The following is a 10,921-nucleotide window of genomic DNA, read 5'->3' on the forward strand; positions in this document are numbered from 1 at the left end:
CATGAAGAAGAAATCTCCCTTAGGCAGATGCTTGCCCTCAAGAGTGTTCAATTTAAAAAGCATTAAAAACAATTGGCTTAAAATGTCTAAGCCCAGACCCTTTTCTGGTGTCACTGAACGGAGATCCCCTGAAGTCCCCAAGCTATAGTGGCTGAAGACCAAGTGGCCTAAAGAGATGATATGAAAAAGAAACCAAGCCACGCGATGTCATGGAAAGGCATTCACACTCAAGGGCAAGTGGGAACTTTTTTTGGACAGACATTATGAGGAGGTTAGAGGTCACGTCTCAGATGCACCGAGAACATGCCTACCCACCTCGGGTAGCTCAACCAGGTGGACACGTATTGTGGGTTCAAGGTAAAAGCTGGAGACGGCTTGGATCTTTGCTATCCAGAGTGCCTAGAGGGGAGGGCGGCCCCGTTCTGCTAGGGCTGCACGAATACACGGCAAGAGACGGGCCCTATCCCAAAATGCTTCCAATCAGAATAGACGAGACAAACGGAGAGAGGGGAAAGGAAGGTTCATCACCTCCATGCCACCGATGGGGATGTAAAAGTGCATCTCCACTGCAGTAACTGCAGCTCATGTGAACGTGCCCAAGATAACATTACACAAGCCAGCTTGGGTACTGGGAGCAGCGCACAGCTAAGCCCAGGCTAACCCCCTAGTACAGTCTCTGGTAGATTCGCCAGTGCTGTCAGTTTAAAACTAGCTCTGGTACAGCTACACCACGCTGCAGCAATTACAGCCGCTTCCAGCAGTCCTTTCCTTTCTCCCGGCCTTGTGACAAGGTATTTGGCAGGGTCATTGGAGTCTGACAGGACCATGCTGTGAGCGTGTCTACTAGGGCCTTGAGCTTGCAATTTCTGGACAGTCAACTGCCCACCTCAGCACCCGCACCACCCCAGTCCATACTTCCAGCAGGGACTGCAGTATAGACATATTATGAGACACAGAGACTCATTGTCTCGCCCCACATCCGGATGTTTGGCAGATCAGAGAACCGAAGCTGGTGCCCCAAGTCCCAGGGTCTTCACTATAGGGCCATCCTTCATCTTGGACCGGGACCTTGATGCTCGCAGAGATGAGAGGTAGGGGACACTAAGGTTGGGCATTGGATAAATGTTTTTGGCCCATCTCTCAGAGCCTGACCCTTTGGCAACCAGAGGGAGCAAGGTGTACTTCTGGGGCCACATACCCACCTTGTCCTGAGATGAACTGTGCAGTGATAGCTCCTGGTGATTCAAAAGGGACCTGGGACCATCAGGAAGATGGGGCAGATCAGGACTTTCCCTTTTCCAGGATGGAGGCTCAGCACTGAAGCATATTTCTCCTCCACACACTCTACTCAGTAGCAGCAAGTACACACCATCCCAGGATCAAGCCTCTCTGGCTATTAATGAACAGAAGTGCTTAAACCTAATGACTCTCTGGAGAGAAACCTGTGGCTAATGCTCTCCGCGGCAGCATAATGTCCAGGAGGACGCCGTGACGCTAATGTAACTGGAGAGACTGCACATCTATCATGGTGTGTCAGGCATTTAGCAGGCAGGGGGAGGTAATTAAGAGGAGGTAATGAGTGTTTTGCTCCTCCTGGATGACTGGGTGGCACTGGATAATCTGGGCTTCCAGCCGCTGGCATATGTGCATGTTTAATGCCATCAGAGTTAGGTAAATGAAGAACGTGTCACGGGAAAGGGTATTTTACTTAGCCCATGAATGAGAATCTACTCCTATATTTTCCATGCCTGTGGCTGGCAAGCATTTGTGTGTCCTCTGCCATCAGTTCAAGGCTTCTGGTTTCGGAGCCTACAGATCCAGGGGCTTTGGGGATCTGCCAGGGAGAGCAGCTTAAATTTCCCTTGCTGGTGTGAGGATCAGTCAGCTCGGCGCTAGGCGCTTGGATGAGCTAGTCAGCCCCAGCTGCGGCCGATCCGATTCCCTGCTCCCCATCCTGGTGACAGCCCCGGGCTCCAGCAAAGGCCCAGCCAACCTCCCTCCTGAAGCAGCTTCCTGATTCTTCGCACCCCCAGCCTGGCTTCCTGCCCTTGGTATCCTGGATTCCCCTGGCTCGAGTCACTGGCATTGCCTGGACATTAATTTCTGGGTCCTGGTTCCTTCCTCTGACCCTCTTGTTCTTACTTCTGGCTCAGCCCTTGACCCTGGTCTTTGGCTTCTCTGGACACTCAGCTCTGCCCATGGGCCATGCCTCAATCCTAGCCAAAGAGGGTACCATAAGTTAGGCCTGGCCGGCGCACTGTTTTGGGTTGGTATGACTATTTGGATTAGGGATGTGATTCTTTACCCAAATCCCTGGCATAAGGCCTAGTGCACCGATAGCATGTGTGTGCGTTGGTTGTGTGACTGTGTGGTGATGACTGCTGCTCTTCTGCTCCTGTAGTTCCTTCCCCCAGACAAACTTGAGTTTTCTCACTCCCATACAGTGTCCTTGCATGCCAATGAGACAAGCACCCAGGGATAATTACTTTAATGTATATCCACGGGCTATTTATTAAAGGTTTCTGGAATGATCAAAGCTCCCTCCAGTCGATGCTACGATGCGTTGAATCCCATTAGCTATCGCTTTGGTTTGGAAGGGCACAACTGGTGTGTTTTGTGTTTTTTTGTATAGAAAAGCTGTCATTTCTTGCTTCTGTGCTCAGTTGTGATCAGCTTTGTCTTTACACGAGACATTTTAGAAACACAGAAGAATCTGTAACTAAGCCGTCTTCATCCTAAGTCAATGTGTGCGCCTGTGTGCAATGCAATGCATGTGTGTGTGCGTACGTACGTGTATGTGGATGAGCACACACGCGCGCACACACAACCTGTGTGTGGTCTCAGCATAAGTATCACCTTAAACTCAGACCTCAATTTACCCCCTCCCCCAATCGTTCCTTGTATATGAGGCTGCAAAAAGCAGTCATTTCCAAATCAGGAATTGCAGCGCTTATGAATAAGGTCATGAGACCTATTGAAATTCAGCAGTCAGGCTTGCACTAGGAATGTGATTGTGAGCCTGGAAAAAGGAGGGATTGTTGGCAGAAAAAGTAACCTGAAAACTCAGGCCCTGTTGCTGGAAACTTTGCGCCTAGGAACTGGAGCTAGGAGCCACCGTGGGGCTTAAGAAAAAACCCTATTGTGATACCGCAAAAGGCACCATGGGGCGTAAGAAAAAACCCCTATCGTGATACCACAAAAGGCCTGGGAGGATTGTCTACAGAACTGCATGACATTTAGAGATTCATAAATTATCAGGCCAGAAGTGACCAGCAGACCGTCTACTCTGACCTCCTGTATAGCACAAGTGCCTACATGTCTCCCCTTGCACTTGTGTTTGAGTAAAGTAAAACCTTCAGAAAGGCAGGCGGTCTTACTTAAGGACTCCTATACATGGCGAGCAGATTGCTTCCCTTGCTAATTTGTTCCAGTGGCTCATCATCATCATCACCCACACAGTTAAACAGCTGTGCTGTATTTCTAATTTGAACGTCTCCAGCTTCAGCTTTCAGCGGTCCTCTCCTGCCTTTTCTCTGCTGGATGAAAGAGCCTTTTCGTATGCGCCGTACGTTCCCAATGAAGGTAACTGCTTATGCGCTGTAATTATGTCAGCTCTCAATCTATTTTTGGCAAGCTGAATTGCTCCAGCTCTTTCAGTCTCTTCAACAGAAAGGCATTTTCTCCAGCCTTTATATCACTGGGTGGCTCTTTAAAGTACTCTTAGCCAGTTTTCACTATCCCTCTCAAACTGCAGGCACTAGAACGGTACTCGATACTCCAGCATTGGAGCAACCCGTGTCCTACACTGATGCCAGGATCACCTCCCATACCTACTCACTGCCCTCTTATTTAATGCAGCCAAGACGGCCACTTTGGCCTACCTTTTTCACCACCGCATCTCCCTGGGAGCTCCTGTGGGCTTATGACCCCCTACAATTTTTTTCTGCATCTCTGCTCTGCAGGACACAGCCCCTTACCCTGTAGCTCTGGCCTTCATTCCTTGTTTGTACAGGTGCAGCTTTGCCTTTGGGTGTATGAAAAGATGCTTTGTTTGAACAGGCTCATCATCCAAAGTAATCCAGACTAGGCTCAGCTTCCCAAATAATCCAGACCAATCTATACAACTTCTCCATTCTTCCTCCTGATTTACCACTCCACCAATATTTCTAGATGGGAGAACAACTGTTCCCCCTAACCAGAGAGGACAGGACGTGAGGCAATGTGATTAAGCAGTGACAATGCAGATGTATATTAAATTAGAGGGTCAACTTCCCAGCTGTACAGACAATAGGACACTGGAGCCAGCTGTTGAGGGAGGCTGTGGAAGCTCCTTCTCTAGTGGTTTTCAAGGAGAGGATGGGGAAATGTCTGTCTGGAGCCATTTAGGCTCCAAATCATGAAGGGATTCTCTGTGTTGTCATCTGTGCTTCTACCTTTACTTTTAGATCATTGATGAGGACATTGAATAGCATTTGGCCTGGGACCAGTCCTTGAAGAACTGCCCTTCACAGCATCCCGATTCAATGAGGGGTCCTCACTGAGGTCTACTTCTGTAATCACAGGATCATAGACAATGAGGGTGGGAAGGGACCTCAGGAGGTCACATCTAGTCCAACCCCGTGCTCCAAGCAGGACCAGCCCCAACTACATCATCCCAGCCAAGGCTTTGTCTAACTGGGTCTTCAAAACCTCCAAGGATGGAGAGTCCACCACCTCTCTGGGCAACCTGTTCCAGTGTTTTACTCCCCTCCTCATGAGAGGTTTTTCCTAATATCCAACTTAAACTTCCCTTGCTGCAAGTGGAGCCCATTGCTCCTTGTCCTGCCATCTGCCCCCACTGGGAACAGCCCAGCTCCATCCTCTTTGCACCCCCTGCAGGGAGTTGAAGGCTGCTATTCAATCCCCTCTCGGTCTTCTCTTCTCCAGACTAAATCAATCCAGTTCTCTCAGCCTCTCCTCACAAGTCCTGTCCCCCAGTGCCACAATCATTTTTGTTTCCCTCCGCTGGACTCTCTCCACTGTGCCCACATCCTTTCTGTAGTGGAGGCCCCACAACTGAGCAGCTGTCCAAACCACAGAGCAAACCTTCTTGCTAGTTGGTTGGCCATCACCAAGGGCAGATTAAAGCAGGGTGCCTGGGAGGTTTGGCTAGTGGCTTGCGGGGCCCTTATGCCACAGTCAGAAATCAAGGATGCAGACACCAGACAGATTTACTGGGTAGTAAAAATGGAGAGGACGTGAAACAAATCCCTATTATGTAATGAGTCATGCAACTCTAGGGGAAAGTTACCTCTCCAAAAATCAACGTTTTGCTATGTGGGAAAGTTACTACATAGGTGTCGTGTGTCTGCTTCTCTAATCAGTTCATCCCAGGGTAGCAATTTGCTCAGGGCAAACTGAGTCCACACCACCCACGAGCCAAGCCCTGGGGTATTGTCTACTACAAACAAGCAGCTTGGAGAGAGCCGGTGGTGTGCCTTCTCTGTAGTACAGAGTAAATTTACTATGGAGTAAAATCCAGGGTAAATTCTTCCATGGCGACGGTGCTGTGTGGCTACACCCCAAAAGTCTGTCTGGACAGAGGGATTCTGGGAAGGGACGATCTAGGACTTCACTGATGGGTATGGAGGAATATATCAGGAGCAGCATGAAAGAGGTTTTCCGGGGTAGCTACTATAGGTATAAATAAATGCCCCTTCTGGGGCTTGGCCTCTAGGAAGGGATATGAAGGATATAAAGGGCAAGTTGGAATATAGTGGGATGTAGATTTTGGGGGTGGGGGCAGGGGGGAGAGGATAGTTTTGCTAGATTCAAACTTTACTCAGTCATGGTCCATCCCTGACCTCAGCAAATGAAATGTGGGAAAGGTCAGGAGCAGATATTTTCAGGGTCTCAGTAGCCACAACGTTCAGCTCCCAGAAATGAGGGCCTGATTTCCATGGGAGGCGAGCGCCCCACAGAGGCAGAGCGTGCAGAGCTCTTTGGATGGGTCACCTGACTCCAGGCATGGGTGCTGGGTGCTCCAGGGCATCCTGCCCAGACTCTGTAGGGATTTCCAAGCTGGAAGTTTCCTTGCTGGTGCCATCCTCTGCCTTCTGGTATCAGCATGTGCTGGCACTTCCCCCAAACACTGTTGCTCTCAGTTTCTTTCCTTATTGTTTTAGCATCCTCCATTACCTCCCCAGATCCAAGGTTTCATATCGCTGGGGCCATTCCCCAGCTGACAACAGGACATAGTTTGGAGCCTCACACCATGATGGTTCCTGGCTGGGATGTGCAAGTGTCTGCACTGCTATTCACATGTCATGGGCATTATTGCAATAATAGTAGGTGCTCGGTGACTTTGCAACTCACTCAGCACAAAACCCTAACAAGCAAGAAACAAAATTTGAGGACTGACTTTGGGTCTCCCATATGGCAGTAAACCCACCCGCACCCCGACCTCTGGGCTGGACAGATGCTGGGTTTCCCTCTAGTCTAGATTTGCAATCCATTACATTTCACCCCCCACTCAGAAAGATGTGGACATCCCTGGCACTATGTGCCAAGCTGATCTCAGCTGTTTTTATAAGAGCAATCAATGCCATACATGTTGTAATGGGAGACAGAGGACTAGTGACCTCAACGCAGGCCTTGGAATTGGGGGATGCTGAGCCCTGAATGAATAGCATAGTAATTGCTTACCTTTTAATTGGCACTTTTTGCAGGGAGTGGGTGGGTTTACATTACAGGTTTCATTGCATGTTACTTATTCTTTTCTTCACAATAGGGATTGGCCGTTTCTGTTTTTTTTTCCCCAAAGTGTTCAATAACTCAGCCTTGTTTGCTGAAGACTTCCTTTCTAGTGTCTCTTCCCCCCCCCGGATAGGTTTATAGAAGCCCTTCTTGGACACCTGAACTACCAGTAACTCACTCAGGGCCTGATTCTGCATCCTTTGTGAGCACTTAACACTGCCCATGATGGCAACAGGATTTCGAGCATGTGCCACCCAGCAGACAGAGGATAGGACCCTTTGCTATTTTGCTGTTTGCAGGTCCTATTCACGCTCTGAGATGCTTTGGCTGGGTCATCCTACATCCTGATGATGAAGGGCATATTCACCCCCAGATTAACTCTCTTGAGAACTATACGAGTTGACTTTGTGTCTTTTCCCTGTAAGCCAATAGTAACCATGTATTCTGCCTGTTGTCTCTGTGCATTGTCATTTCCTGCATAAGCTGCAAGCATTTGGAAGATGAAATGATTATTCATCTGTAACACAGCTTGTGGGTCACATTTGGCATTGCCCGTCAGCAGCCCAAGGCATTTGAATGGAAATAGGATCTTTGGGGGTTTTTTAGCTCTCATCCGTACCATCATTTTCCATATGTGACAGCAAAATTGGTTGCTGAGGGAATCACACTCAGTGATAAACTGCAGAGTTCAGAGCCAGACTTGGACTTCCCCTGGGGTCTAGACACGTTCAGAAACTGATGCAATGTTGTGTCAACACAGGAAGATTTTCAGTAAGGCTTAAAGGGCTTTTTCAAGAGAGATTCTTTAAATAGAAATAGCCTCTAATCTGGAAGAGAGATTCCTCATGTGAGCGCTTGAAAAATCACTGGGTGGCATTGCTGGTGTACAACAATTATCATGTTTCATTTACAAGATAGCTTCATGGTAGTAGAGGTATTATAAAATTGGGGGGACTTCATCCTCCCATATCCTAGACCTTCCCCTATAGGGAAACAATAATTTTCTGTTTCACAGAGGAATTTCCCTTTCCTGCCCCCCTCCCTCCATCCCAGAGATTACTACAGGCCTGAGGGAGAGGGGCAGGAAAGGTAAATTCCTCTGTGAAACAGAGAATTGCTGTTTCCCTGTAGGGGAAGGTCTAGGATATGGGAGGATGGAGCCCCCCAATCTTATAATCCCTCAGCCTCAGGGATTACTACAGAGCTGAGGGGATTTGGATTCAAGTGGCTTCCAAGGAAACAAGTCTGGGTGGTGTAATGCTGTCCTACTCAAGTTATTCCAGCTTAATTTTTAATTCTTAAATTACAGGACGTACTGTTTATTGATAAGCTGTGCAAGATTTGTCTGAAACTGGAACCTTTAGGATGCCCCTGGAGCACCTTCAGCCCTTGTCAACTTTGCTGTCTTTTGGGCACACTCCCCTTCCACTCGCCTGCCGCACCTTGACGTACTTATCATGTAGAAAAAGGAGGGTGCCCCAAGGCTCCCCAAGCCTGGTCTCTCAGTCCTGAGCTCTGGTGTCTCTTCTGTCTGCCTTAAGGGCTAATTACTGGGCTCCATTCTCCCCAACACCTGTGTCCAGGCCTCACAGATGTCACACATCCTAATCAAATCATTACTGCCCTTACGGGCTACAGGCTCCTGATTCTGCTCATCCTTGTACCAGCCCCTCTCTGGGCTATGGGCCCCATGGGCCCCCTTGGTCTCCAGCTGTGTCCCTTCTTAGCCTTTGGCTCTTCCCAAGTCCTGGCCCCACTCCTAAGTCAGTGAGACCTGTGGGCACCCTGGCCCTACCTGCTCCCTGAGCTCTCCATTCCTCTGCTCGCTTTCTAAGCCCCCAAGGCCCTACTGTCTTTCCAGGTCCTCTAGCCCTCCGTTCTCTCTCTTTGGACCCACAGGTCCTCTGGCCCCTCTCTCTCTGGGCCAGCTGGGACCTCCCCTTGGCCCCTTCCACAAACCACCAGAGTAGCTTACCCTAACTCAGATGTTACGCAGGACCCCTGCTGCCTACAGGGACAGATTAGTAGGCTCCAGGCAAAGTGAACCCCCAGCTGAAGATGAAATAGTTATATTACTTTTTTCACTCAATAACTATAATATGTAAAATAAGCACTTCATCACTTAGGGCCCTAGGCATGTGCCTAGTTTGCCTATGCATTGATCCAATCCTAGCTGCCAAGGAGCCCCTCTCTCTCGGCTCTCAGAGCAAGACTACCTGATCAGCTCCAGCTCTGGGCTTATATCCTGGGAGCCCATCCTCTGTAGGTGATGTGACTCCTAATTGCCCCCTGGCACACCTGCAGGCTGCTTCTCAAGCAACCTGTCTTCTCTTAAAGTAGAAGGTGTACCAAGTGTCCTGCGATAGGTGGGGGTAGGTGAACAGTGCATGAATATCACTCAGGGGAGAAGAGAGGAGAGTATGGCTCATGAGGCATTTATGTATTAGCAACCATTAGCATCATAGATGCTGCTCTTAAGGATGGGTATTCCTTAAAAAAACTTTCATAGCTGATGACAACCTTCTCAGCATTCTGGAAAATTAAGGTAGCTGTTGTTTTGTTGAAAATGGTTTACTACCTATCTGTATTGCAGTAGCACCTCTATGCTCCCCTCATAGGTCAGGATCCCACTGTGCTCTGCACAGTGCCAACGCAGAAGAGAGAGAAGGCCCCTGCTCCAAGGAACTTCTAGTTTCACAATATAATACTTTGTCTTCAAAGCCATAAAAGTATTCTTTTATTTTCAAAAGATTCTCATTGTGAGCCAAAGGTGGCATTTGTGTCCAGAACTGACCAAGCACTAAAGTCTGTCAGGAAATCATCTCTTGGAAACTGTGGAAGCTGCCAGGGATTTGTAGTACAAGAAATCAAAGCCCTTTTGCGGACCCTTGGAACAAGTTTGGTTAAGTTATTTATAGTGTAGTAGGCCTTAAGTACTGTTAAGGTAGCATAAGGTAGGATAAGAAAAGCAGCATAAGGAAAAAAAGCAGAACTAACCTTCCAGTGAGAGACTTTTTGGAAGACTAGTAAGTCTTGAGACATCTCATTTTGCTAAAAGTGTTGGCCAGTGTGCACCATCTTGACTAACAGGATTCTTAATGACAGTACCCATGGTTTTCATTTTACACATCAGGACCAATGACCCCTTTTGCAAAACACTCGTCCATCAGGTCTATGGAGTCTTATTCTCAAGGACCTGCAGAATGAAAACTTTTCAATGGGTTGGTGGCAAACCTGCTTCTGTTTTTGTATGGCTCACAACCAGGTCTTGGGTTGTTTTCTAGGACCCCTCACGTGTGGATAAGTTTTCCCAGGAGCACCTCAGCCATCTTGCTGCAGCCGAGTGGACTACAAGAAAGAAGGAACCTGTTAATTTTCCAGCTTGGACTGAGGTTATAGCAGCTAATGTAATCACATGCGCTATTAAAAAGCAGGTCAGTCTCCATGTAGACTTTTGCAGTGACGGGGATGAGGTTGGGGACAAAATGAATTGTGATAACCTTTCACAGGGTTATTCACATTTCCTTAAGGCAAAAAGTAAGGAGAGGAACTGATCTCAAACTTGGCCATGATTAATTCTTTTCCTCAAATGGGTTGGAGGGATCACCTTTAGAGAGATCACCTCTGAGCAGAAGTCTGAACAAAGTCAGTGTGGATCTTCCTGGAGGGGAACCAGCCAATAATTTCTCCCCAGGGGGTGGGCAATGGACATTTGCAAGGGGGAAGATTGCGGTATGCAGAAGTTTCAGTGTCCAGCCTTATCTTGCTCTAACATCTGCTCTTCATCTCCCTTACTTAATCAGTCAATTTGATCTCTCGTGCTGCAACCTAAGTGTTGTAATTTCCCCGTGGGTTTCTTAAAATTCATCTTCTCCTTTCAGCTCTACTTTTGCTTTCCAGATCTCTGCACCACCGAGGGATGAGATGATGGTGGGGAATCACAGACTCATAGAAAATGAGGGTTGGAAGGAATCTCAGGAGGTTACATCTAATCCAACCCTGCTTAAAGCAGGATCATCCCAGCCAAGGCTTTGTCTAGCTGGGTCTTAAAAACCTCCAAGGATGCAGATTGCACCACCTCTCTGGGGAGCCTGTTCCAGTGCTTCACCTCCCTCCTCGTGAGAGTTTTTCCTAATATCCAACCTAAACCTCCCTTGCTGCAATTTGGGAGAAGCAGGCACACACA

The sequence above is a fragment of the Gavialis gangeticus genome, unplaced genomic scaffold, assembly GCF_001723915.1.
Source record: "Gavialis gangeticus isolate Ggan-Ray unplaced genomic scaffold, GavGan_comp1, whole genome shotgun sequence".
Taxonomy (NCBI): domain Eukaryota; kingdom Metazoa; phylum Chordata; order Crocodylia; family Gavialidae; genus Gavialis; species Gavialis gangeticus.